This window comes from Lissotriton helveticus, chromosome 9, assembly GCF_964261635.1.
Source record: "Lissotriton helveticus chromosome 9, aLisHel1.1, whole genome shotgun sequence".
NCBI classification, from domain to species: Eukaryota; Metazoa; Chordata; class Amphibia; order Caudata; family Salamandridae; genus Lissotriton; species Lissotriton helveticus.
Window position 1 is genome coordinate 796252803 of NC_136070.1, and position 27643 is coordinate 796280445.

Genomic DNA, 27643 nt, shown 5'->3' on the forward strand with positions numbered 1-27643 from the left:
GCAAATGCAAGGGATACCATAGGTACCCCCCATGTGCACCCCCACCCCCCCTTCACCCTGGGGGCCCACAAGGGGCCCGCAGAAGCAAAGGTCCACATGCTTTTCCACAGCGGAAAAACAGCCACGGAAAAGCATGTTTCCACATGCATCCTAATTTGGCTGACAGTGTCTTGCAGACACCGCCACCAAATAGCGGTCAAAACCCCACAGATCAGTGGTGGACGGACCTGCCATCCGCCGCTGATCCCACCGACATCCTAATCTGGCGGTGGGTGTTTTCAAGGACCGCGGCGGTGAATCCGCATTCTCCGGGTCGGCGGTGGCTTCCACCGGCCCGGAGGATGCCGATTCACCGCCATCATAATCGACCCCTAGGTTTGGACCATGGTTTCTCCGGAATGGGTAAAGTCTCCACAGGACTGGGAAAAGTAACCTGTGATTTGTGGCTACAGCACATGGCATGCATTCACTCTGAAAATGTTCCACAGATCTATCCATACCTGGCCACCTAAACATTTCCCCGATCCTTCTCTTCATGGCTCTCATGGGCTAATGACAACACTTTGCACTGCATGACACGTAGAACCACCAGTGACTCCCTTCTCATCACTCCATCATGCATGCTTAATTCCACACAAATATGCTTAAAGGTTTTCACCTCTTCATCAACACCCACATCAGACCATTAAGTACTCTACATACCTGCCACTTGTTGAATGATGTTAAAGGAGCTGGGGTCCACGTTCTAGACTTACCCAGGAACCCTTGGCTGATGGTGGACCGTTGGTGCCTGCTTGGAAGTGCTGAGGGGAGAAGAACTATTCACCAATCATATATAACAATTTTAATTAATCATGACTCTGAGGAACCACTGACTCCTGACTAAAGTTTAGTTAGTTTATCACAAGGTCAAGAACAACTGGACTTACAAACACCTCAAGATGAGGGTGTAAAGATCTATTGAAACTAATACAAAACCAAATCAATGGGTAAAATTAAGTCTGTGAAGTATGCAAAGAATAACCAGCTCTAGAAGCAGGACACAGAGTATAACTGCGCATACATCAAGAGACTTCTTCATTGGAGGTTTGTAAGTGAAAAGCATTAGTCTGTCCTTACTCTACCACTAACGCAACATCCCTACTTAGCATTTCCCAGGCAAGTTCAGAAAAAAGGCATCAGCGCATGAAGACTTCTTAAGAAGTAAACTCACATTGAATGGGTCAAGTAGCATACAGCTACATAGCTCGTTCTAAGATGCTCCTTCCTCTCTGCAGAGGTCCTTTGAAGACCCCTGGGCACTGGGCCTAACCCCAACACCAAAATCATAGAACATACCCATCGTCACATCGCACGTCGCCGCATCCAGCTACACACAACCTCGTGGTTAACTTTCCAGCTGGTTGCAATACTCCCAGTGCTGGCTTGATGATCTTGATTTTCAGGCCTTCTCTGGTAAGAAAGAACATTGTTTCACATTTTCAGCATCGCATGTTCAAATGTATCCTCTCCTCCCTAAGCTTAAGTCGTTAAACAAAAGCGTTATTCTAAGCAACAGAGACAAGTTTCTTTACCTGTGGCAGAAACGTGAGAAAGAAAAGATTCTTCATACACATAAGTTTTGCTAGCAAGCTGTCTAGAGAGCCAGGGAGAAATACACGAGGCCTGCAATTTCGGCTAACATATCAATCAATATGGAACTTTGTTAATCACATGTATTCATGAGCATCATTACTGTCAATGCATTAGATAACAGTAAATTAGTTGCATACGTCACTAGTAAAATAAAAACATTAATCTTCACCATGTATATCACAATTACAAAGTTAATTTCTCCACGTTATACAAAAATATCCTTGTTACTTAACTGTACACAATACTACATTACATGTTCTAATAACCAAATATTAACATGACAAAGGATTAAATATGCAGGTGCAAACTACCCATGATAATGATACACCCCTACAAATTAAGAGCACCATCGTGCTCTATCAAACTCATCCTTTTCCACAGCATTCTTCCACTCCTACTCATAAATGCACTGATAACCAGAACTTAATAAGGCAACCACCACAACAAACTCTTCATCTAATCTACCCTCAGTTCCATAATTCACGAGTGACAACCTGGATAAGCAGCCTGCATAAACATTTTTGACACCTGGAATGTATTTCTCTTTCTCTTGCACCTTCGAATCACTGGACCTCAGGACTTGCTGTTCTGATTTACTTGTTCTGCCCAGCTTCCAGCTTCGAGACACTGTTCGCCGGACCCGTTCCGCGGGTCCCGCAGCACAAGGGCACCCACCCGGGTCTGTGTGGCAGCGAAACAGGGCTGCGAGCGTGACGGCGGGGACTCCATAAACCAGAAGTCCCTGCGAGGCCAACAGCTGACACCTTGCCCGCTCTCCCTGTAAGCCACGCCCACAGCGCACCGGCCTGGTGAAAAGCAGCCCTTCTCTCCGGACCTGGTGGGATTCTCTTTCTCATGCACCTTCGAATCACTGGACCTCAGGACTTGCTGTTCTGATTTACTTGTTCTGCCCAGCTTCCAGCTTCGAGACACTGTTCGCCGGACCCGCTCCGCGGGTCCCGCAGCACAAGGGCACCCACCCGGGTCTGTGTGGCAGCAAAACAGGGCTGCAAGCATGACGGTGGGGACTCCATCAACCAGGAGTCCCTGCGAGGCCAACAGCTGACACCTGGCCCGCTCTCCCTGTAAGCCACGCCCACAGCACACCGGCCTGGTGAACAGCAGCCCTTCTCTCCGGACCTGGTGGGATTCTCTTTCTCTTGCACCTTCGAATCACTGGACCTCAGGACTTGCTGTTCTGATTTACTTGTTCTGCCCAGCTTCCAGCTTCGAGACACTGTTCGCCGGACCCGCTCCGCGGGTCCCGCAGCACAAGGGCACCCACCCGGGTCTGTGTGGCAGCGAAACAGGGCTGCGAGCGTGACGGCGGGGACTCCATCAACCAGGAGTCCCTGCGAGGCCAACAGCTGACACCTGGCCCGCTCTCCCTGTAAGCCACGCCCACAGTACACCGGCCTGGTGAAAAGCAGCTCTTCTCTCCGGACCTGGTGGGATTCTCTTTCTCTTGCACCTTCGAATCACTGGACCTCAGGACTTGCTGTTCTGATTTACTTGTTCTGCCCAGCTTCCAGCTTCGAGACACTGTTCGCCGGACCCGCTCCGCGGGTCCCGCAGCACAAGGGCACCCACCCGGGTCTGTGTGGCAGTGAAACAGGGCTGCGAGCGTGACGGCGGGGACTCCATCAACCAGGAGTCCCTGCGAGGTCAACAGCTGACACCTGGCCGGCTCTCCCTGTTAGCCACGCCCTCAGTGTATACGTACATAAACAGTACAACACCCGCGCACGCGGGACGCGCGCGGAACGAAGCGCGGAGCGAAGCCCAGGCAAAGGGCGGGCCGTTTGAGGCCGTTCCAGGACGGCAGAGACCGGGAACGGGCCACCCCTCCTGGTCGGATCATTCCAACATCCCACTCGCCACAAGGCCCTGCCTACATTGATGTCAAGATGTGTACCAGGGAAACAAGGAGTAAATCCTCGCAGGCTGTGGCAGGAGCCGCTAAAGGTACCATCGATAATTACTTTGTTAAGGCAGGATCACTTTTGATAGACGAGATTACTGTGCTTGAAAGACGCATTTCACAGGAAATTGATTGGGTAAGGAGATCATCAATGGGCCCAATGGCTCTGGCTAAGACTCCCGAAGGAAGGCCAGAGGCTAATAACTTTAACCATGAGGGCCTGGGGGCTAACCAGCCACCTACTAACCCAGACCTCACACTGGAGGCCTTAAACGAGTACCTAGGACAGCCTCCTACATCTGTAGCTGGGCCCCCGAAGACCAAGGGAGCCACATCCAGTCTCTCCCTCTCTCATTCTTCTACCCATCGAATATGTATACATTAGAAGACCAAAGATGGGGGTATCATCAAGAACTGTTAGAAGAGTGGGAGAATAACCATGTTGGGAGGAGGGACACATATCCTCATAGGAGTATGGTCCCCGAATATTTACCCCCATATGGCGATGAAGAGGGATGGGAGATTAGCACTAGGAGGAGGGGCGGATGGGGGAGAAGAGTGAGAGGAGTCCCGGGGCCATATAGAATCCACCAGCCAGCTTACTTCCCTACCTCTAATAGGTACAGCAGCCTTGAAATGGTTGACTGACTGCTCGAGCCCAAAGGTAATGATCAGCTCCAATCCCATCTAACAGATGGTAGGGAGGATAGAACTATCTATTGTGAACAACCCCAGGTTTCACTAGAATTGATAACTGCTCCTAATGATCTTACATATTGTCAGGACCCCAGTCACTCTATAGTAGATACATTGGGTAATGGTAGTAACTTAGTGGCTGGACAGGGGAAATTGCCACAATATCCAATGGTAAATCTTGTTACAAAAGAGAACAACCATTCTGGCACCGTGTTACCATCTCCAAGACCTCCAACACTCAACCTGATTTCATGGAATGTAGCTGGGCTAGGTAATAAAATGGATTGCCCGGAGTGGGCTTCTTTTATTAACTTAAAAAGTATCTGCCTCTTCCAGGAAACCTGGGCAAGAGAGGAGTATACAAGCCTGGGGTTTGCAGTGTTTTCAAAACCCGCTAAATGGGGGGGAAGGGGACGACCGTCAGGAGGGTTGGCAACTTGGGTAGCCTCTCAATTAGGTTGTCAGGCCAGACGGCTAACTGTTGATTCCGAAGACATATTACCTGTCCTGTTAGAATGGCCAAACTCCTCCAAACTGATGATAATAAATGTCTACTCGCGACCTGTAGCTTTGCAACGCGAATCGAATACCATTGAGGAACTCTCGACTTTCTTGAGTGAAAATCCAAGAGACCTCCCATACGTGGTTTGAGGGGACTTGAATTCGCATTATGAGCCACTGCTTGGCCTTTTTGATGGACCCTCCCTAGAGGAGGATTTAAGATGGCTGATACCTGCCACGGTGGCACCCCCACCAAGAGCCTGGACTTCCCTCGCATTGCAGATCACCGCCCTTACCCTCAACCACGGTCTAAGGGCTTGTAATGGGCGCACTAAATCAGACATTCCAAGTAAATGCACCTTTAATAAAGTAGGAAGTGAATCTAGACTAGATTATGTCCTAGTCCAACTGTCTTGCTGGTCACGAATCATCGACTTCAGGGTATTGGACAGAGGGGACAGTGATCATAATGCCCTCGAACTTGAATATGCCATGCCAGGTATCGAGGACATGGGACAGGGCAATGAAAGTGTAAAGACAGGGTTACTCCTGGAGAATAATAAGAGGAGAGTTAGGTGGGGAAAATTGGCCACAAATGGGGATAAGTTACCCAGGCTCTATGCCAGAATTACCCCTGTGCTGGAAAATGCATTCGCTCTTGGTAAGGATCTCGGCAATGGGGAAAATAGAGAGCAGCTATGGCGAACCCACGAAGATATAATAAATACCTTGGAGGTAGATCTCTTTGCAAATGGCACGGTTAGAACTAGCGGGATACATAAAAAGTCCTGGTACAATGCCACATGCCGGGACTCGAAACGTGAACTCCTACTCGCAATTAAGGTGCGTAGATGCCGGGAGGAGATACAAGCCAGAAGACGGGCATACAGGATACTGCTGGCAAATGCCAAGGCCGAGTGGGATCAACAACACTGGGAGGAACTCTCTGGTGCATTAGCCACCAAAGACTCTCGTAAATTCTGGCGGTTAGTCAACAATGGGTCAGAAGACCTCCCGTCGGCAATTGAATCCAACATTGCCCCGAGCGTTTGTCAAAACCACTTTCAGTCCTTCTACGCAATGGAGGACGCGGCCCTGAGTACACCCCACTGTTTTAACACGAGTGACCAGGAAGGTGAACCCTTCACGGAAAAAGAAGTCTGGGCAGCAATTGCGGGCGTGGCAGCAGGCAAAGCCCCGGGGCTCGATGGGGTGCCAGGAGATCTCTTCAAGCAGGAGCCAGGGATATGGGCCCCCTATCTCCTGTTGATATTTAATGCGATCCTCAGGGGAATGGAGGTCCCGGACACTTGGCTGGGTGCAGAGGTGGTCCCAATATTTAAAAAGGGCTCCCCTCTGCTCCCAGCCAACTATCGTCCAATAAGCCTTATCGATGTATCCCAGAAGCTTTTCGGTAGGCTAATATTGGACCGCTTGCAGAACTGGCTTGAGGAAACAGATACCCTGAGCCCATACCAGAAAGGATTTAGGAGGGGGGTCTCTACAATCGATCAAATATTCAGATTAAACCTCATGTACTGGAGGACTGCATTGATCGAGGGCGGCACCTTGTACACGGTTTTCGTGGACCTATGTGCCGCCTTCGAGCTGGTGCCAAGATCAAAACTGTGGAGGGTAATGGAAGAGTTAGGCGTCCCGAAAGACCTCCTCGCAATCCTGATAAAATTACATCAAAACAACTTTGCACGCGTCAGGTGCGGGAGAAGTGGTAATTTAACCGAAAGATTCCCCGTTCGCAGAGGGGTGAGACAGGGTTGTGTGCTCGCACCGACCCTGTTCTGCCTCTTCGTGAATGGGTTAATCGCCCACCTGGCGGGGATTGCAAACACTGACGCCCCAAAATTGACCGGCAGCAGGGTGCCCGCAATCATGTTTGCGGATGACACCCTGCTGCTGTCCAAATCCCCGATGGGCATACAGCAGGTGTTAGACGATTTCCTGGAATTCTGCACAGAAAGGGGACTTGAAATCAACCCGCAGAAAACAAAATTCATGATCCTAAACCCCAAGTCCTCCAAGCGTTCAAACCCTTTGCTTGGCACAGTGCGCTTGGAAAGGGTTCACATAATAGTGTATTTGGGGATAACTCTAAACCAAAACCTCACGTGGGGGGCACACCAGATAAAGGCGAACATGAAATTGGCCCAGAAGGCGGGTGGTATTATGAGAATTGCGACTAAGTCATCATATCGCCCTCTCAGCCCTGCTATTCAAATTTATAAAGCACAGGTGCGGGGGGTGTCACTTACGGGGGAGAGATGTGGGGCCACATTCCATCGTCCAATTTGCTAACCACAGAGAATAAATTTCTGAGGCAGCTGACAGCTCTTCCCCTAAGCACTCCACTCCTGCCCCTGAGACTGGACCTGGGTCTGAGGCCTATTACAGAGGAACTAGGGCTTAAACCATTAACATTTTGGCGTCGTCTTTGGAGTAGCCAAGATATTTTCTCCTATTGATCTGAGTTACAGGAATTTTTATCCTTACCTAATGCCACCAAGACCCCTTGGTTAAAATACATCAAGAGAACTTGCGAGACCCTTGGACTACCAGAACTATGGTCAGACCCGGAAAGCACAAGTATCAGGATTCCAAGGAAAGCGCTGTCCAGAGCATACTATGACAAAATGCTTCTTCGAGCCCTGGATAGCGCACGAGAGGGATCTCTGACACACTGCTTTATTACAATTAAAGACTCATATAACCTTGAAAGTGTTTTGGGTGGCATGACTCCTGTCCTAACAAGAAAACTATTCCTGCAATGGAGGTACGGGACCCTTCCTTTAATGTCCTTTACCAAAGCATGGTCCTGCCGGTCTCCCTTAGAGACGTGCCCGGCATGTGACCACACAAAGGAGAATGAGGTGCACGTGATTTTCTTCTGTTGAGCCTACCAGAAAAGCAGGAAATTTTGGCTCATCCCCCTTCTTAAAAACATGGGTTTTAGAACATTTTTACCTGCATATAGAGTTTTAAAGACAGATTTATCGCCGCCAATTGTGTTTGCCTTGGCAAAATTTCTAACTGCAATGTGGCACACCCGAACCCGACTGATAAAGATGGCTGGAGACTCTTGAAAATTCTTACCACATGACTCATTGCCACCCCTTTTATTATCATTCTCTTTTCAAATTTCCAACGTATTTAATACTAACGACTTACTTATACTCTGGAATTTTAACTAATGTGGTAATTTTGTACATCTTTTATGATCATGTGATCGAAATAAAGATTGGAAATCGGAAATCAGAAATTCCAACAACCTGTAATGCCATTTGGCTAAGCAAGGCATTTCCTTGCCAGCTCCCGATAAGTTAAATACGCCCATCAAGGGTTTGTGATCTAAGCAAATAACATGTTGCGTGCTCCACAAATAATTCCTGAATTGATTAAAACCACACCAACACGTCAGAGCTTCACTTTCAGTTACGGAATAGGTGGATTCCGCACTACGCGGAGCTCTAGAAGCAAATGCCCACACTACTTCCCTACGATCCCTTTTCTGTAATAGAACAGCCATCAAACCATGTTGACTAGCATCTGTCACCACAACCGAAGAATCACAGATGTCAAATGGCTACAAAGGAATGCCGTTACATAATTCATTCTTGACCCTCTCAAATTCTTGGGATTGATTGTCAAATCTACAAAAATTACTTATTTATTTCATGAGAGCCGTCAAGTGATAAGCTTTCCCACTGGAGTGGGGAATAAAGTAGGCATCTTATTCTAACATACCAAAGAAAGAGTGAAGCTGATTCTTGGTCCGTGGCACTGGAAAATATTTTATGACTTTCACCAAACTTTCTTTAGGTTCTACACCTTGGGGAAATAATTTGTAGCTCAAATAATCCACAGAGCTCACTACAAACCTACACACGGCTGCTCTTAAAGTAAACCCATTTTCAGTTAAAATGGTTAAAACTTTACCTAAAGTTTTATTGTGATTTTCCATATTGCTCCCATAAACCGAAATATCATGCTAGAAGCATTTCACAATAGCAAGCCACATGAATATGGCTTCCACCACTCTTTGAAAAACAACGGGAGCTGAAGCAAGGCCAAAAGGCATTCTTTTAGACCTAAACGCACCAGCTGGAGTAACGGACAAATGTTAGATGACAACTATTTTTAATCAAAGCTACCTGATGATATGCAGGAGACAATCCAGGGCAGTGAAAACACGTGCACCCTTTAGGGAACCCAACATTTCTGTGATGTCGGCAAAGTATGCCTATCCACCCATAGTCTTTCATTAAGATCACGCAGGTCGATGCATATCCTAGGACTACCATTTCCTTTTCTGAGAAATATCACAGGTGACAAACAGTCAGAACTCTCAATGGGTAAATCATGCCTTGTTCACACAGGGATTTCATTCTAAATCCATTCCCTGCCTCATACTTAAAGGCACCCATCTAGCTTTATGAGCAACCGGTTTCACACCTTCTTTTGTTACAACGTGATGAGAAAAACCTTTGATCTTACCCAGCTTTTTACAGAAAACTTCAGGGAACACTCTCTCCCACACTTGCTCCTCAAGCATCCATACCGATTTGCATCCCTCCTTGCGCAAAACTTGTTCAGGACTATTGGGATCCAAAATGATCCCCAGATTATTCTGCTCCGACTACCCTAAAAGGAATGCCCCATCCGTTGCCACAAAAACCGTGCCCAAAGTCTTTCATCCTTTGGAACTCACAGTACCCTCAATCTCACCAAGCACCTCAACAGTTTTACCTCATACGCTACAGGTCTAACTAGGGACTTTATCAATTTAATATCAATTTAAAAAATAAATAAATCAATTCAAACTTTTGCCATTCATCAGGACCAATCAAAGTAGAGAAAGATTCAGAATCGGCCATCCTGGGTACAGAAGTTCCACAGATATCAACTCGACAAACTGGTAAGCTTCAAATCCCTGTAACCATAATTCCCATTCAACTGGAAGAAGACATTGTGAGGATAATACAAGGAAGTAGGGGTTACACCTTTTGTTGCATGATGAATTAAACAGAAACAAAACTGCACAACCTCTGTACAATTTAAACTTCAATAAAAGGTAAAACATCCCACACTAGAAAACTTCGATCAGTAACCACAGTCAAAAAAGTGTATAGCACCAGAATCCTGATGGGTGCGCACAGTTTGACATAAATAGTTAAATAAAGTGCAGATTGAAGCAAACATACAGTTAGGTGGCATGCCTATTACAGGTGATGATGTTACAGCAACATATAGAGAGTATGGTGTGCCTATCACTGCAAGAATAGGCAGAGAAATAATTTAAATGGCCTCACCGATATTTTCAAAACATGAAATACCTCCTTTGTAGATATAAGTGGCAATTAACTTTAAAAAATTGACAGTTTACTGATTTTAAACCCCATTCCCATTTTGAAGACACAATTGACAAAATTGTTCGACCACTGCATTGGAAATTGTTTTTGTTATTTAGGTTCAAGACTCTCCCTACCAAAATGTTCTGTAGCAAATGGCATAGTCTTGTCTCCTTTGACAATATGTGTCCTGCATGTAAAGGAGGCCCAAATCATCTGTCCACCTGCTACTCTTTAGTTCCCATTATGGAAATCTGAGGTTTAAGTGGATCATCCCCCTGGGTAGGCTCATTGGTCCTGGCCATTCTTTGGAAGTGCTCAGAATACTCAGCACTGATACTAAAAAAGTTCTTGCAATGGGCTTAGCTAAATGTTTGATGGCCCTGTGGATTAAATGCTCAAAGTGCTCTGTATAATATATACAGTTTACTGTATTTATCAATGTTATGTTTTTATTACTAATGAAATGAACTGTCTATTATATGCATTTTATGTATATATGGGATCTTATGTTTTTAGTAATATGCTGTATCTCTTTGTTTATTGATCCTTCTGTTCGGCAAAGTATGCCTTTCCACCCATAGTCTTTCATTAAGATCACGCAGGTCGATGCATATCCTAGGACTACCATTTCCTTTTCTGAGAAGCACCACAGGTGACAAACAGTCAGAACTCTCAATGGGTTAAATCATGCCTTGTTCACACAGGGATTCCATTCTAAATCCATTCCCTGCCTCATACTTAAAGGCACCCATCTAGCTTTATGAGCAACCGGTTTCGCACCTTCTTTTGTTACAACGTGATGAGAAAAACCTTTGATCTTACCCAGCTTTTTACTGAAAACTTCACGGAACACTCTCTCCCACACTTGCTCCTCATGCATCCATACCGATGTGCATCCCTCCTTGCGCAAAACTTGTTCAGGACTATTGGGATCCAAAATGATCCCCAGATTATTCTGCTCCGACTACCCTAAAAAGCATGCCCCATCCTTTGCCACAAAAACCGTGCCTAAAGTCTTTCATCCTTTGGAACTCACAGTACCCTCAATCTCACCAAGCACCTCAACAGTTTTACCTCATACGCTACAGGTCTAACTAGGGACTTTATCAATTTAATATCAATTCAAAAAATAAATAAATGAATTTAAACTTTTGCCATTCATCATGACCAATCAAAGTAAAGAAAGATTCAGGACTGGCCATCCTGGGTACAGAAATTCCCTAGATATCAACTTGACAAACTGGTCTGTTGAACATGCTTGAGTCAATCTTTAGAACCTTACAATTCTCTTCACCCTCCACTAATGAATCAGAAATCTTCAAGATGCAATTCTCCTCCCCACTGTCAGAATTAGAAATGGTTTGAAGCACACTGTCAACAGACAGAATTTTCTTTGGTTTAGACTTAACAAAATAATTTTTAGATTTGCAATCTTTCCCAAAATGCCTCATCTTTTTACACTTGGTACATGTTTTGTCTGCAGCAGGGCTCGTAATAGCATTACCCAAATGAGTCTTGCTACCACACCTATAGCATTCATAAAACTTGTGTTTGGAATCATGTATTTTGTCTTAACCACAGCGTCTACACCTGGTGATTGTACCCGGGATGCTATGGCCTTTTGGTCCATATACACTGTGGTGGCTTCTACACCTTTGGTTATCTCTAATGTCTTGTCGAACGTAAAATGTTCAGTAGTCAGTAACTTTTCCTAAATGTTCTTGCTGCTAGTTTTTTCCACTAGTGGATCCCTTTACATTATATTCTCAAAAGCCCTATAATCACATGTTGACGCTAAGATTTTCAAATCACCAACAACATTTTCAACGGATTCATCCAGTAATTGTTTACTCATGTAAAACTCGTGCCTTTCCCTGATAAAATTCACTTTTTTCTTGTATCTAATTTCCAAAGCTCTGATGGCTGAAGTGTTCTGATCAACCTCATCATCCTCACCACACACAACAACCACAGGTAAGTGCTTGTAAACTTTCCTCCCCTCCTTAACTAATCAATGTAGTAATAATGCTGTTTTTTTCTTTTGAGTGAAATGCTCTCCATCAATCACATCCAAATAAGCTTCAAATCCCTCTAACCATAATTCCCATTCAACTGGAAGAAGACATTGTGAGGATAATAAAAGGAAGTAGAGGTAACACCTTTTGTTGCATGATGAATTAAACAGAAACAAAACTGCACAACCTCTGTACAATTTAAACTTCAATAAAAGGAAAACCATCCCACACTAGAAAACTTCGATCAGTAACCACAGTCAAAAAAGTGTATAGCACCAGAATCCTGATGATGCGCACAGTTTGACATAAATCTATACTACTATAATAAAGGAGAAACTTTCAGGCTTTGAGGCGGGTAAACTCCGGAACCACTGAGCCAATCTACACACCCGATACACCGTAGAAATCGTCAGGGTGTGTAGATGGTTATAGGCTATATAAAGTTTAAAATAAACCTTATTTAAAAAATGTATATTAAAAAAAGTAGTCCCCCCCAAAGTAGCGCCGGCCGCGACGTGCGCGCTCACGTCGAGGAGCGGCGTCAGAGGAGCAGCGGACATGGCGTGGGGGAGGAGCGGCGGCGGACAAGCGGTGAGGAGCAGAGCGGCGAGGAGCTGTCAACTCAGGAGCGGCGGCTGAGGTAAGCAGGCGGGTGTCGGGCCAGGCGGGGGACGGGGAGTTACAAAAGGCAATGTCGGGGCAGGCGGGGTCGGGGAAGGCGGGGGATGGGGACTAACACCTCTATTGACTCAGGCCACGCGACGGGTTGGGCCAGGCGGCAGGCGGGGGACGGGGCGGGCGGGGGCACGGGCTGCTCCCCCTGAAAGCTCCCGGACAAGGTCGGGATGGGCTGCTAGTAGTTAAATAAAGTGCAGATTGAAGCAAACATACAGTTTAGGTAGCATCCCTATTACAGGTGATGATGTTACAGCAACATATAGACAGTATGGTGTGCCTATCACTGCAAGAATAGGCAGAGAAATAATTTAAATGGCCTCACCGATATTTTCAAAACATGAGATACCTCCTTTGTAGATATAAGTGGCAATTAACTTTAAAAAATTGACAGTTTACTGATTTTAAACCCCATTCCCATTTTGAAGACACAATTGACAAAATTGTTCGACCACTGCATTGGAAATTGTTTCTGTTATTTAGGTTTAAGACTCTCCCTACCAAAATGTTCTGTAGCAAATGGCATAGTCTTGTCTCCTTTGACAATATGTGTCCTGCATGTAAAGGAGGCCTGAATCATCTGTCCACCTGCTACTCTTTGGTTCCCGTTATGGAAATCTGAGGTTTAAGTGGATCATCCCGCTGGGTAGGCTCATTGGTCCTGGCCATTATTTGGAAGTGCTCAGAATACTCAGCACCGATACTAAAAAAGTTCTTGCAATGGGCTTAGCTAAATGTTTGATGGCCCTGTGGATTAAATGCTCAAAGTGTTCTGTATAATATATACAGTTTACTGTATTTATCAATTTTATGTTTTTATTACTAATGAAATGAACTGTCTTTCATATGCATTTTATGTATATATGGGATCTTATGTTTTTAGTAATATGCTGTATCCCTTTGTTTATTGATCCTTCTGTTTTGATGCTTTTCAGAAGACAATAGTGTTATTTTAAACTATGTTAACATTGTTATGTCTGTATGTATGCTTTGAGATGTACTTTATAAGATCTTTGTGATCTAAAATAAAGTTATGATGATGTTGATAAACTTCAAAACTGATAATGCGTAGGCATTATTAATGAGAATGATAGTGAAAAAATAACTGCAGCAATATCTGCAACGATGGAGTGACTGTCAACGTGGGTGCAGGCCTTCTACTTTAATCTCGAAGAGAGTTCGCTGTGAAAGATATAACTACAGCAGTGTCTGCAGTGAGGGTGTGCCTGTCACTGCAGGTGCAGGCTTCTCCCTTTTAACTAAGACAACACTTGGCTGTTGCTAGGTAACTGAGGGCGTTCACGTATATCGTAGGTGAGCCGCAATAGGTGTTGCTAGGCGGTGCAATGGAGCTCAGGAGCTGTCCAGAGAATGAGTTTACAGGATAACCGTCTAGAGCTGAGGAACGTCACGACCATTGAAGACCCTGCTCACAGGGTTGGTCCATGGAAGCAATTGAGTGACGTAGACAGGCCTAGTGCTGCTAAGGAATACATCATTTCAAAAGGCCGGCCACACCCCAGCTATTCCCAACGCCAGTGCTGAAACCATAAAATGTAACGCACTTAACTGAAAGGCAGCAATCACCGCCATCACAGATGACGGTAAAGGCAATGAGGGATCACAACTGCAGAGAGCCGCTCCAAATCCAGACTTGAATGCCAGATGAATCTTTGGCTGTGCAGAGGGTTGTCTGTCCAGCCGGACGTTGGTTTCTTGACCACTTGTCACCAATAAAAAGTTCAAGACGCCACAACGTTGAAGGGTAACGATTTATTCCATAGAAGATGTAGCCAACCGGCAGGACAGACAGCAGCAAGCAACTGATAAGCTCTCACATTCCAGGTTTCTCCTTGGGCCTAGGGTCTGGCACAGAAACTAACACAGTGGCAGTGCAACCATATAGGCCAATAGACCCAATTCAGACAGGATACTCCTGATGTTTTTAAGCCCAAAGGGGCTTTATTTAATGTGTCTCCCGCCTAAAATCGCCTCTTTTTCATTGTAAGTTAATGGGGAAAATCAATTCCCCAGTTTCTTTTTCAAAATCTCCCTCTTATCAAGTTCAAAACGTTGGCAAGTATGAACATGGTATGTGTTTTTTAACCATGAGTGTGGGCATAACAAATTAAAGATGAATGTGCTGTGCTTTCCGAACTCATTATTAATTTGTAGTGAGGAAGAAGTCTCTCCTCCTTTCGAGAGCCCCACAGGAAATGGTTTCGATGTGCAGTATACATGACAGATGTTTTTAGGTAACAGACACGTACAACATTCTATTTTTTTTACACTTGTCTGGGTGTTGGTTCTGTTTCCTATATAGGAAGAGTTGCCAATGATGAAAGAGTGAGCAAGTTGGTGAAAACCTGCCAACAGCTCGTTAGAATCTGCTAACGTGAGGTACTTCTTATATTTTCACATTTTCTAACTCAGTGTATCCACTGTGGGGCACTGGATCTGGTTTTAAGCTAACACACCAAATGAAGGGTTCATAGATATGTACTAAGACCTTTTCTCAATCTAAAATTTGAGAAATAGGGATTTCCAGAGTCATCAATGGCCGGCTCAGGTAAGCGTGGTGGGGTAGGGCAGGAGGCAGCTGGGGGGAAGCAGACAGACAACGGTAAAGGTATTACTTATTTATTTAATAATACCTATTCTGTTGTCTGTAGGCTTCCTCCCCCCCTCCCACCCTGCCCTGCCCCGTCACACCGCGCTTACCTGAGCTGGCCACCGCTGCCCAGAGTTCTATACTAGGGGCCTCATTTATGAGGCCTTCCGTCAGTTTTGCGCTTCCGATGCGTCACTTTTTGTGACTCATCGGTGGCTTAAAACATGTCTCTTGTTGCGCACTATTTACAAAGTGACGCATCTAAGCATGCTTTCACGCAGCATAGCGACATTTCTCATAAAATGAGGCCCTAGATGTGTAATGCATATAAAGGGCTTTCTTTTGGTTGTCTCATATAAAACGTTCTGAGGCCAAGTTAGTGCTGTGTAAAAATGCAAAAATAAATAAACTAACCAGGACTATAGCTCTGTCCATGACAGTGTGGCCATATCATGTACAAGCTCGTTAGTGGATGCCAGTTATCCGCCCACTGCTGTGCTTAAATCCCTTGAGGGCTCCCTAAGGCCAGATGTATACCCTCGTTAACCGCCCATGAATTGCAATGTTAGCTGAAGTACTTTAACTGCTGCTTAAGGAAGGTAAAAATAGATGAACGGAAAGGTTGACAATGCACAGCTAATGGTACAAATCAGAGACACATCCACACAAGCAGCCGGGGGTGAGAAAGCGTGACGAAACATGTAAACAATTTTTTGTTAAACGAGCAACGTTCCCCGCCCCATAGATTGCAGGCAAGCAGTGGTGGATCAGCCGAAAAGGGACTCAGCGCTCTACAGTCTTTGTACTCATTTTATTGCCCAAACATAAGGTATTCCCACCTGTGGTGGCGAGCAACCTTTCTGAATACAGTACACTAATGCATTGTGCACACAATGCGCGAAACAACCATAATAGCTGCATTGTACATCAAGGTACTAAATAGCAGGTAAGAGCTCGTAACAGATTCCTCTGGGTTCCAGGATGAATACAAAGCTAGTTCAGTTCAATTATCTGCCTGAATATAGAACCAAAAACAATATTTATACTATGTGACCAATCAGTGGAAAGGTTACCTTTTAACGTCTGGCGCTAACCTAAACCTTTTGATTTAAAAAAAAATGTATAATATACCTATTTAAAGGGACTTTCTGCCAGCCGTTTGTATCCATTGGTCTTCTGGTGTGCCATTCACGTTATGCTTCTGCCCCCTACAGCATACCACATGAGGCAGAGGGTCAGCCCTCTTCAGCCACTGGATAACTTTTTATTGACTGTATTTTGCTCGTTAACAAGGAGCGCATCCGCACCCAATGTAATTCTATTCCGTGCAAGTGTTTCTTTTTTAGTTTATTGCTTTGATGATGCTTTTATGTTTAGATTTTGGTGTGAAAACAAGACATTATCTCCCAGCTCTTTCATGTCAAACATAGGGTACATTGCAGTTTTATAGTATCTTTTCACCTGCTAATGGTGCTGTAAATTTCTTTGGGATAGTCCTGTTTGACTCTGACTGCTGCTATTTCACAGTATATCACATTGTGTCCATTTAAAACAGTTCTTAATGAAGTTGTTCTAGTAAGCAAGCAATGCAATTTTAACTACACTCCTATTTGTCATTCTGGTATGTATTTTAATTGAGGACTGCAGTTATATTTGAAAACCAGTTAGGACTGTATGTTCTGCTTGTATGGCGTGTGCTTTCAGTGCTCTTGTATGCATTGCTTAAATAGCAACTTAATCATTATATTATTAAGTTTAGTCTGCTTTTGCAATACTCTCTACCTCACTATTGATCTATAAAATTGCAAGCCTCTCTTTCTATTTGCAAAGATGTTTAATAACAATATTTTTAAAAGCATCAGCAAAGGCAGGAGGTTGGCTGCCAAGACTAAATCGCCTTTTTAGGCCAAGCCCTTTTGCTTTTGCTACAGTTATGGCCATACTACATTATGGAATACTATAGTGACAGGAAATAGCCTTTACAATGCAGCCATTACCACGACATGCCTTTACCATGCATCCATTACCTCACAAATAGCTTTTCCACGCATGTCTTTACCACACAGATTTTTATCATGTATATACCTTTACCATCCATAACAAAAATGTAAGTATGGCACTCTGGGATATATATATATTTACTGAAAAAACATAGGTTTCAGGGGAGTTATAGCTAGTTGGACATTTCACTCTTACAAAACCAGTGAAATTCCCCCATTATAGTTAGTTCAGCTAACTGTAACTTGCGCTCCCGCAATGTACTGCTGATGACGTCACATATTACATCACTCATGACATGGTCAGTGACATCACTCATGACTTCACTGATGACATCTCAAATGATCAACTTTTTCAGATGGGTTCTGGTGGTAACTGACTCTGACTAACCAGTCCTAGAGCCAGTGCTATGCTAAAAGACACTTAGAATACAGTGAAAACACCTACATACACTAGGAAACACTATGCGTTGGGATACCCCTGTAATTACCATGGCCTCCTCTGTAAGACCCTAGTACATAATAGGGCAGGGGGGTTAAAACTACCTCTTAAAATGTGCCACAGGGCATGGTTGCACACTGGTGAAGGGAGGGGGGCCTGAGTTGACATGTGTGCAAACACACCCTGTGGCCATTTTAATTTGGGGGATAAAGTCCCCTTAAACCTTGAGTGTCCCTTGGGTCCAACTAGCCCCCCAGGTATCTCCAGTTCACGCCACAGAGCTGCGTTGCAGGGAGGTGTAAAAAGGGGCACGGCCTGCAGCACCTCTCTGCAAGAGGCAGCGCAGTGGCACCATGTGGGATAGTTGGCCCCGGTGTGCAAACGCACCCTGTGGCTGTTTTAAGTTGGGAGATTAAGTCCCCTTGAATCCTGAGGGTCCCTAGGGTCCAACTAGCCCACTAGGTACCTCCAGTAAACGCCAAAGAGCTGCATTACAGAGAGGTGTAAAAAGGGGCAAAGCCTGGACCACCTCTCTGCAACGCAGCGCAGTGGCGCATACTGGAAACACCTGGTGGGCTAGTTAGCCCCCAGAGGCCCTCAGGATTTATGGGGAATTATTTCCCCAACTTAAAACGCGTCACAGGGCGTATTTGCACACGTCACCTCAGGCCCCGTCCCCTCCCTTCCCCACTGTGTAAACACAGCCTGTGGCAGTTTTAAGTTGGGAGATTAAGTCCCTTTGAATCCTGAGGGTCCCTAGGGTCAAACTAGCCCACTAGGTACCTCCAGTAAGCACCGTTGCAGAGAGGTATAAAAAGGGGCACGGTCTGGACCACCTCTCTGCAACGCAGCCAGTGGCGCTTACTGGAAGCACCTGGTGGGCTAGTTGGCCCCCAGGGGCACTCAGGATTGAAGAGGAATTATTTCCTCAACTTAAAACGCGCCACAGGGCGTGTTTGCACACGTCACCTCAGGCCACGTCCCCTCCCTTCACCACTGTGTAAACACACCCTGTGGCCGTTTTAAGTTGGGAGATTAAGTCCCCTTGAATCCCGAGGGTCTCTAGGATCCAACTAGCCCACTAGGTACCTCCAGTAATCACCACAGAGCTGCATTGCAGAGAGGTGTAAAAAGGGGTATGGCCTCTGAACACCTCTCTGCAACGCAGCTCCCTGGCGCAAACTGGAGGTACCTGGTGGGCTAGTTGACCCTCAGGGACCCTCAATATCGAAGGGGAATTAATTCCCCAAGTTACAACTCGCCAGGGGGCACGTTGGCACAATGATGAAGGAAGGGGATGGGGCCTGAGGTGACATGTCTGCAAACACGCCCTGTGGCGCGTTTTAAATTGGGGAATTAATTTCTCTTCAATCCTGAGGGTCCCTGGGGGGTTGACGAATCTTCGCGAAATTTTCAAACCTAATGGGGTGCTCTGGTAATCTCCTGCCTTGCAAGTTTCGGGGTGATTAGTCAAGCGGGGGCCAAGCAAAATGGAGGGTCCCAAAACGTGTTTTCTTCATGTTAATTTCCATAGGAAACTTTAGACGCGGCTACAGCCCGAACTGCTTATCGAAATGACACCAAATTTGGCAAAAAGGTAGATTTTGGTCCAGAAAGCACTGTTTTCTTTAAATTATGTTAATCTGTTCAGTAGTTTTGGAGAAATGTAAACATTTACAGATATTGATATTTGAGAATTGTGAGATCTGATTGGCTGAATCTTACTGATCTCAAACTTGTTTCTGATTGGCTGCGAACACTTCAAACCAGGAAGTTTTGGCAGCCATTTTGTGACTCAGTTGAACTGAGTTACAGGCAAAAAGGTAAGAAAAACGATTCAAAACAAGAAAAGGGGGCAGGGTAGAAACACCCTGACCCCCTAGGCCTGGTCAGTGGGTCTGACAGGGACCCCCCGGGCCCCAAAAAGTTTTTTTTGAATTGTCGGGAGTCACAAAAAGTGCGCGATTAAGCCCCCAGGTGTGCCACGTCCCAGGGGCAATCCATAATTTTGTAGCGGGAAACCACGTGGGTCCGGGTACAGCCACCTCCCCAGGGCTTTGTTAGTTATGTGTGGGGGCATGTGCCCCCTGCAGGGACTGCCACCTCCCCAGGGCCTTTTTATAAACATGCATGGGGGCTCCTGCCTGCCATGCTGCCCGGGGAACCGTCACCTCCCCGGGGCTTCAATACTGCAAATTAAGTATGGGGGTGCATGCCCCCCACACTGCCCCAGGGACCACCACCACCCCAGGGCACTAATTATTCAAATGCAGGGGTCCATTGTGGCCTTTTAGCCCCGGGGACCACTACCTCCCCAGGGCTACACACATGTTGGGAGGGGAGCTGTGTGTCCCACCTTCTGGAGCCCTCCATGGCCCTGGGGACCGCCCCCCCCGGGCTGGCTCCAGCAATGTTTTGGGGTGCCCACCCCTAGGACTTTGCAGTTTGCTATGGGAGAGCTGGAGCACGGATCCCGCCCTGTCATAGCAAATACTGCTTTGCTTCATGGAAACCTGCTCTCATTTCCATGAAGCAAAGCAGAATTGCTTTTGAACAAGAGGAGCTGCATGTCAGCAGCTAACTATGCTCAAACAATGCTGGCTCCCACAGGAGACGTGGAGCTGGCAGGCATCCTGGGGGAAATGGGGCTCTCCCGCGGTCCCCAATGTGAGGCCAGGCCCCAGTGGATGGGGTCCCTAGGGCCAAAAGTAGCTCGGGCCCCCTTCCCGTTAATTATTTTGTTGTATAATAATGTCTTAGGCCCTGGGGTATGGGGTCCCCAGGGCCCAAAACAAATTTAGAGAAGGGGGGCCAAACAGCACCCCTAAAAAAAAAAACAAGAAAGGGAAGCTGGCATCTTGTCGGAGGCCCCGCCCCCTCCCTGCACCACTGTGCAAACTCATCTCCTGTCTTTCTCACAGTGGATAGCTGAGAGGTTGTCCGAGGCCACGCTCCTTTTTTCACCACTCTGCAAACCCGCCTCTTGGGGCACTGCTGGTGGGGCGATGAGGTCCTCTTGTGTCTTGAGGACCTCAGGACTAAAATGGACCTCATACCCCAAGCAGAGGTGCGGCAGGAGGCGTGTTTCCAGAGTTTTGTTAAAAGGAGGCACGGCCTCAGACCACTCTTAGCTATCCAGCTGTGTGGGGCTTACTAGAGATAACAGGAAGGCTATTTGTCCTCCAGTGACCCTCAGGAGGCATAGGGACTTCCTCCCCAACCAAGAGTGTGCTAGGAGGCGCGTTTGCAGAGTGGTGTCGAAAGGGGCATGGCCTGTGTCCACCTCTCAGCAATCCCACTATCTGGAGCTTACCGGAGATATCAGGTAGGCTAGTTGGCCCCTAAGGTCCCCCAGCAGCGGAGGGGATTTTAATCCCCATCCAAGAGTGCACCAAGGAGAACGTTTGCAGAGTGGTGGGCAAAGGGGGCGTTGCCTGCTATGAGAACTTAGCAATCCTGCTGTGTGGGACTTACGGGGTGTCATAGAAGGGGTAGTTGGCCCCCATGGGTGTCCTTGGGGGCCAACTACCCCTCCTGTTACCACCAGTATGTCCCACACAGTGGGATTGCTAAGAGGTCTGCGGAGGTCATGCCCCACCTTTCTCCACCACTCTGCAAATACACCTCCTGGCAAACTATTGGTTATGGATGAAGTCCACTTTACTCCTGAGGGACTTTAGGGGTCAAGACGTCCTCCAGGTACCTCCTGTAAGTCCTACGCAGCGGAATTCCTAAGAGCTGGTCGGAGACCCAGCCCTCTTTCTACACCACTCTGCAAACGTTAGAAAACCTTAGAAATTCACAGAAAAATTACAATAGTTAAAAGGACGATATAGTTAGGGTCAGATTTTACTCCCACATAACCAGAGAAATTCAGCCAATACATTTACCTGAGTTAATTATCATTTGCTCCCCCGAAATGCACTGCTTATGACTTTACATATTACATCACTTGTGACATGGTCAGTGACATCACTGATGAAATCACTGATGGCTTCTCAAATAATATCCCTGATGACATCATCCACAGCATCTCTGATGAATCCGTTCACACCCCTGTCGAATCTTGTATACACCCTCTGCCACTCCCACCCAGCCATTCACAAACCCATTCACAGAGCCATAGCAGTACTTACACACCCATTAAATGATTCATAGACCTATACACATCCACTCACACACCCATACATCCACTCACTCAATGATACAGCCATTGACATATCCACTCATGCATCCATACAAATATTCACACGCTGAGTGAGTCACCCATAGAACTACCCACACACCTAGACACTCACCCATACAGTCAATCACACAGCCATTTACTCACTAAACAGTTACACATACACCCACTTACTTACTCATACAAATAATAACACATAGTCACTCGCCTATACAGTCACTGGCAGCAGCATGCACTCATGCATATAGCTGGTCTCACATTCATTCAAGCATACAGTCACTCATATACCCAGTCACTCACCTACACAGCCTTTCACATACCGAGTTACTCACCCATACTGACACAAGCACTCAATCACTGGCACAGCCATACAGACACTCACTCGTCCATACAGCTTCTCATACATGCACTCACTACCCCATACCGCCACTGGCTCACTCACTCACTCTTCCATATAGGCAGTTAAACACCTCCTCACCCACACACACAGATACCCAGACAACCATAGAGCTAGTCAGACAACCAATAAATCACCAATATAGCCATTCACAGATCCACTAACACACTCATACACCCACTTAGACATCAACTGATAGACAGGTACACATATTCAAATAACCAGTTGCTCACCCATACATTTGCTGAGACACCTAATCACTCACTTATACAGTCAGTCATGCATCCACTGATTTACCAATGCACCTAGGTATATATATTTAACCCTCATAAACTTTAAAAAAAACATTCACAGTCACTGGATGATGTAATCACTGATGTCCCTATGTTTGCCACAAGTAAGTATCCCACAGTGGGGCTTCTCAGACCTCTGCAAAGGCCCACTCCCTTTCTCAATCACTCTTCAAAGGGGCCTCCTGGTGTATTACTGGTTGGGAGATGAGGTCCCTTGGCTGGCTGCTGAGGTTTGTTAGGGACCAAGAACCCCTATTGTTGCCACAAGTAAGTCCCCCACAGCAGGATTGCTCAGACCTTATCGCAGGCCCAACCCCCTTTCTCAACCACTTTGTAAAGGGGCCTCCTCGTGCACTACTGGTTGGGGATGAAGTCCCCTAGGCTGCTGAGGATCGTTGGGGGCCAAGAACCCCTATCGTTGCTTCAAGTAAGTTCAGACCATGCTCCCTTCTCAACAACTCTGCAAAGTGTCCTCCTGGAACACACTACTGGTTGGGGGATGAAGTCCCCGTGGCTGCTGAGGGTAACGTGGGACCAAGAACACCTATTGTTAACACAATTAAGTCCCCCCAGCGGGACTCCTCAGACCTCATTGCAGCCCTGACTATTTTCTCAACCACTCTACAAAGGGGCATCCTGGCATACTCCCGGTTGGATGATGAAGTCCCCTTGGCTGTTCAGGGTGTTTGTGAACCAAGACACACTATTGTTGCCACAAGTAAATCCTCCACAGTGGGACTTCTCAGACCTCCACAGAAGCCCCACCTCCTTTCTCAACCATCCTGCAAAGGGGCCACCCGGTACACTACTGGTTGGCGGATGAGGTCCCCTTGGCTGCTGAGATCCGTTAGTGGCCAAGAACCCCTATTGTTGCCATAAGTAAGTCTCCCACAGCAGGATTGTTTGAACCTCTTTGCAGGCCCCACTCCCTTTCTCAACCACTTTCAAAAGGGGCCTCCTGGTCCACTACCGGTTGGGGATGAAGTCCCCTTGGCTGCTAAAGGTAGGTGGAGCCAATAACCCCTATTGTTGCTACAAGTAAGTCCCCCACAGTGGGGTTGCTCAGACCTCGTCACAGACCCTGCCCCCGTCTCAACAAGTCTGCAAAGTGGCCTCCTGGAACACACCACAGGTTGGGGGAAGAAGTCCCTCTGGCTGCTGATGGTAACTGGGGACCAAGAAACCCTATTGTTACCACAAGTAAGGAGACAGGCATTGTACATACTTCCTCCCCACTGTTTAACCCCCATTTGGAGGCTCTAGCTCAGGGCCAGCTTTAGCAATGCTGGCACCCGGTGCAAAATTCATTTATTGCGTCCCCCACCTCTTCCTCAGATTCTCTTGCTACCAGTGGATTGGGCTATCTCCATAGCCCCATCTCACATACATTTGATTTGTTTTATAGAACTGGTAAAGGCTGGCTATACTAATTAGAATGATTATCAACCCCAAAAACTTTTTTCAGCAAAGTTAAGAACAGATAATGAAAGACTGGGGAAATAAACATAACTTCCTAGCCTATTTTATAAAGTTTGATTGCTACTTTTTTATGACAGTGTGTAACAGTCACTGTTCTACATTATGGTTGTATCTTAAGAACTGCGGTAACAATTGGATCTCTGTGATAAAAGCAGTAATCCGCTCAGCTAGCCACATAAAATGCAGATCTGTGATCTATATAGTACACATTATTTGCAGCAGGTATATTAACCCACTGTGCTGCTCTATAGTGAGTGAAAACTGCCACTAGACAAAACTCTGATCTCTCTCTCTCTAGCAGGAAGATTATTCACAAGAGCTATCTTGGCATTTGTATTGCTCTTTGAACTCTTTCACAGGTGTTTTTAAATTTTAGGTTATTGTTAAACATAGGACCTCCCTGAAGTCAGCATCCCCCTACCCAGGTCAGGGCCCAATGCAGTCGAACCGGTCGCACTGCCATAATGCTGGCCCTACTCTAGCTGGTGTTTTCTTTTACTCTGAGAGTGCACTGAGGCCTGCTAACCAGACCTCAGTGCTAGTGTTGTAACCCTTTCCAAAGTGTATGTTGAATTGGCTACCCCCTGGGTTACTTATAAGTCCCTAGTATATGGTACCCAAGGCATGTAAGACTGACTGTCCATCTAGAGCTGCAACACTGATTGTACCACCAAGTGTGTGACAAAGTACTAAATGGCTCCAAGCCTGCAACTGCACACTGGAAGGGCAGTGGTCACAGTGCTAGCTCTACTTTGCCATTCTAACCAATGGCAAAGCCGCCACTTCCCTTAACAATAATTGCAAGTCTCCCCTACGGAAGGCCTATCAGTCCCTGAAGGCCGAAAGCTGTGAATTATTAAGTGGGACAACTAATTTTAACATATATGCTCTAACAGGAACAGGAACAGGGACACTTTTTTGCATAATGCAGCACACGTAGAAAAAGGAAAAAACGAGGAGAAATGAAAACATTTCTCCTCGTTGAGCCTCCCTAACACCACCCCTGGTTCTCAGAATGCTTCAAACTCCATGGGTGTTGCGCAGAAACACAGCAACAACAGCACCAATGCAATGCCCCTTTCACACAGCGGCTTCATGTGGCCTTGTAAATATGCTGCAGCACATTGCACCACCGGAATATTAGGAAAGTGACTTTCTGGTTGTGCAAAAGTGCTGCAAAGGGCCTCATAAATGAGGCCCACAGCTTCAATGTAGACTAAAGAAGTGTGAAAAGTCATCCTCTCTAGGATTTACAGCACCTATGTCTAAATTGGTGCCTTTCTCCTCGATGGTATTCTTTGCTTAGCCCTTCCAACTATAACTCCTTGTATGCTCATGACGAACTGAGCTCGTCATGGCATACACCTCTCTGGTGCTAATGATGAGCTCAGCTCGTCATGAGCCCCACCCACGGGGAGAGCGCTGGCGCTCCCCCCCGATTGGTGCTCCGGCGAAGTCAGCAGAAGACCTTCCCCAGCCTCCCCCGCACCCCCCCCGCCCGCGAGGCACGCTAACGTCATTGGAGGTTCCCTTTCTCCTCCGACGCTCAGGGAAGCCATTTGCTTCCTGCGCGTCGGAGGAGAAACAGGTAAGTTTGGAGGCTGGGGCGGGGGGGATTTAAATTAAAGAGGCATTGGGGGAAAGGAAAGGGTTTTCCTTTCCCTCGATGCCTCTTTAGAGCATTCCTGCTGCACGATCATACGATCGTGCAGCAGGAATGCCCACTAGACGCCAGGGGAGCTCAATAAATCGGCTTGTCTGCCACCCGGGAGGGGGCAGAAAATGATTTTTTTTTTAAATCGCCGCAAAACGTGCATTGTTTTGGGGAGTGGCCCCTTGGGCAAGGGTCGCTCCCCTGTAGGGGGCACATTATTTGACAATGTCGGCCACCCGAGAGGGAGCAGAAACATAAATTATTATTTAAAAAATCGGCACAAAATCGGGCATTGTTTTGGGGAGTGGCCCCTTGGGTAAGGGCCATTCCCATGGGGGCCATTTTAGGTACGCATGCCTAAATATTTAGTCTTGGGGAGCGACCCCTTGGGCAATGGTCGCTCCCCTTTTGGGGGCAATGTATTTCGTTTTGTCTGCCCTCTCTGGGGCAGCAGAAATTTAATTATAATTTATAAATGTTAAAATTTGTGCTGGGGAGTGGCCCCTTGGGCAAGGGTCACTCCCATGGGGGGCCATTTTAGGTAGCCTATTTTTTAATATGTAGTTTTGGGGGCATTTTAATTTGCTTTGTCTGCCCCACTGGGGGTGCAGATTTTTTTTTTTATTGGGTCAATGTGCTGGGTAGTGGCCCCTTGGGCAAGGGTCACTTCCATGGGGGCCATCTTAGGGAGCCTAGTTTATCACATCTAGTTTTGGGGAGTGACTCCTTATGCAAGGGTTGCTCCCCTTTTGGCGGCCCATAATTTTTCTGTATTTGTCCCCCAGGGGGCTGATTTAAATGTGTAGAACTCAGGTGGTGGAGTGAGCTAAAGAATGATGATGGATTAAACCCAGATTAGTTGATGGGGGGGGAGTTAGATTTGCTGAAGCACTCTGACCATCATCCCTTTTGATATCACCCTGAGGGGCAGTTTGGTGGGGTGCCGTCTTTGGACATCGGTTACTCATCTTTATGGGAGGATGATTGTGACCATTTCTGCCCTCTTTGGGTGGTAGAGTAGCAGTAAGTTTTTAGGTTCATCTGCTCCGAAGGGGGGCAGAAGCCATTAGACATCAGAGTTTAATTTTTGTTTTTGGGGGTGGCCTCAAGGGCAAGGGTTGTTCCCCTCTTATGGGGTTGAATATTTAATTTATACTCTTAGGCCCACCTACCCCTTAGCTTGGATGGTGGTTTGGTGCATTGTTTGCATATGTGATTGTAATGTTTTTTCTCCTTTTTATTCCAGTGTAAAGCTTTTAATGTCGGTTTCTAGTTTCGACAGAGTTTGTTGTGCAGTTTTGCGTACTTGCAGCTTTTGGGTAAGTGAAATATTTGTGTTGTAATTGCTCCAAATGAGTAATATTGTAATGTAGGATTGAATTTTTTTGTAAGTGGTCTCATAGTGGTAGCATATTTAGTTAGTGTTTTGAGCAAGAAAATCTTTGTGATGGGTTTTGCATTGTCTAATGTATTTTTTTTCTTTTTTTTGTGGGTTATTGTTGATCCATACAGTGTCTGTGCAGAGTACATGGTGTAACTGCTTCTTGCAAGTGAGTGGTATCATTTTGCAGTGTATAGGTATTTTTGATAAAGGTGAATTTTGTTCATTGCTTATTTTACATAGTGATTGTTGTTGTTGACTTATGTGTCAAGTTACCTTTATTAGTAATCATTATGGCTAGCCGTAGAATGACTGCTCAGCAGGTGGTAGGTATGCTTCTTGAATCTTCCTCTGAGCCGGATTATGACACTGACAGTGCGTCAGAGGGAGAGGAGGG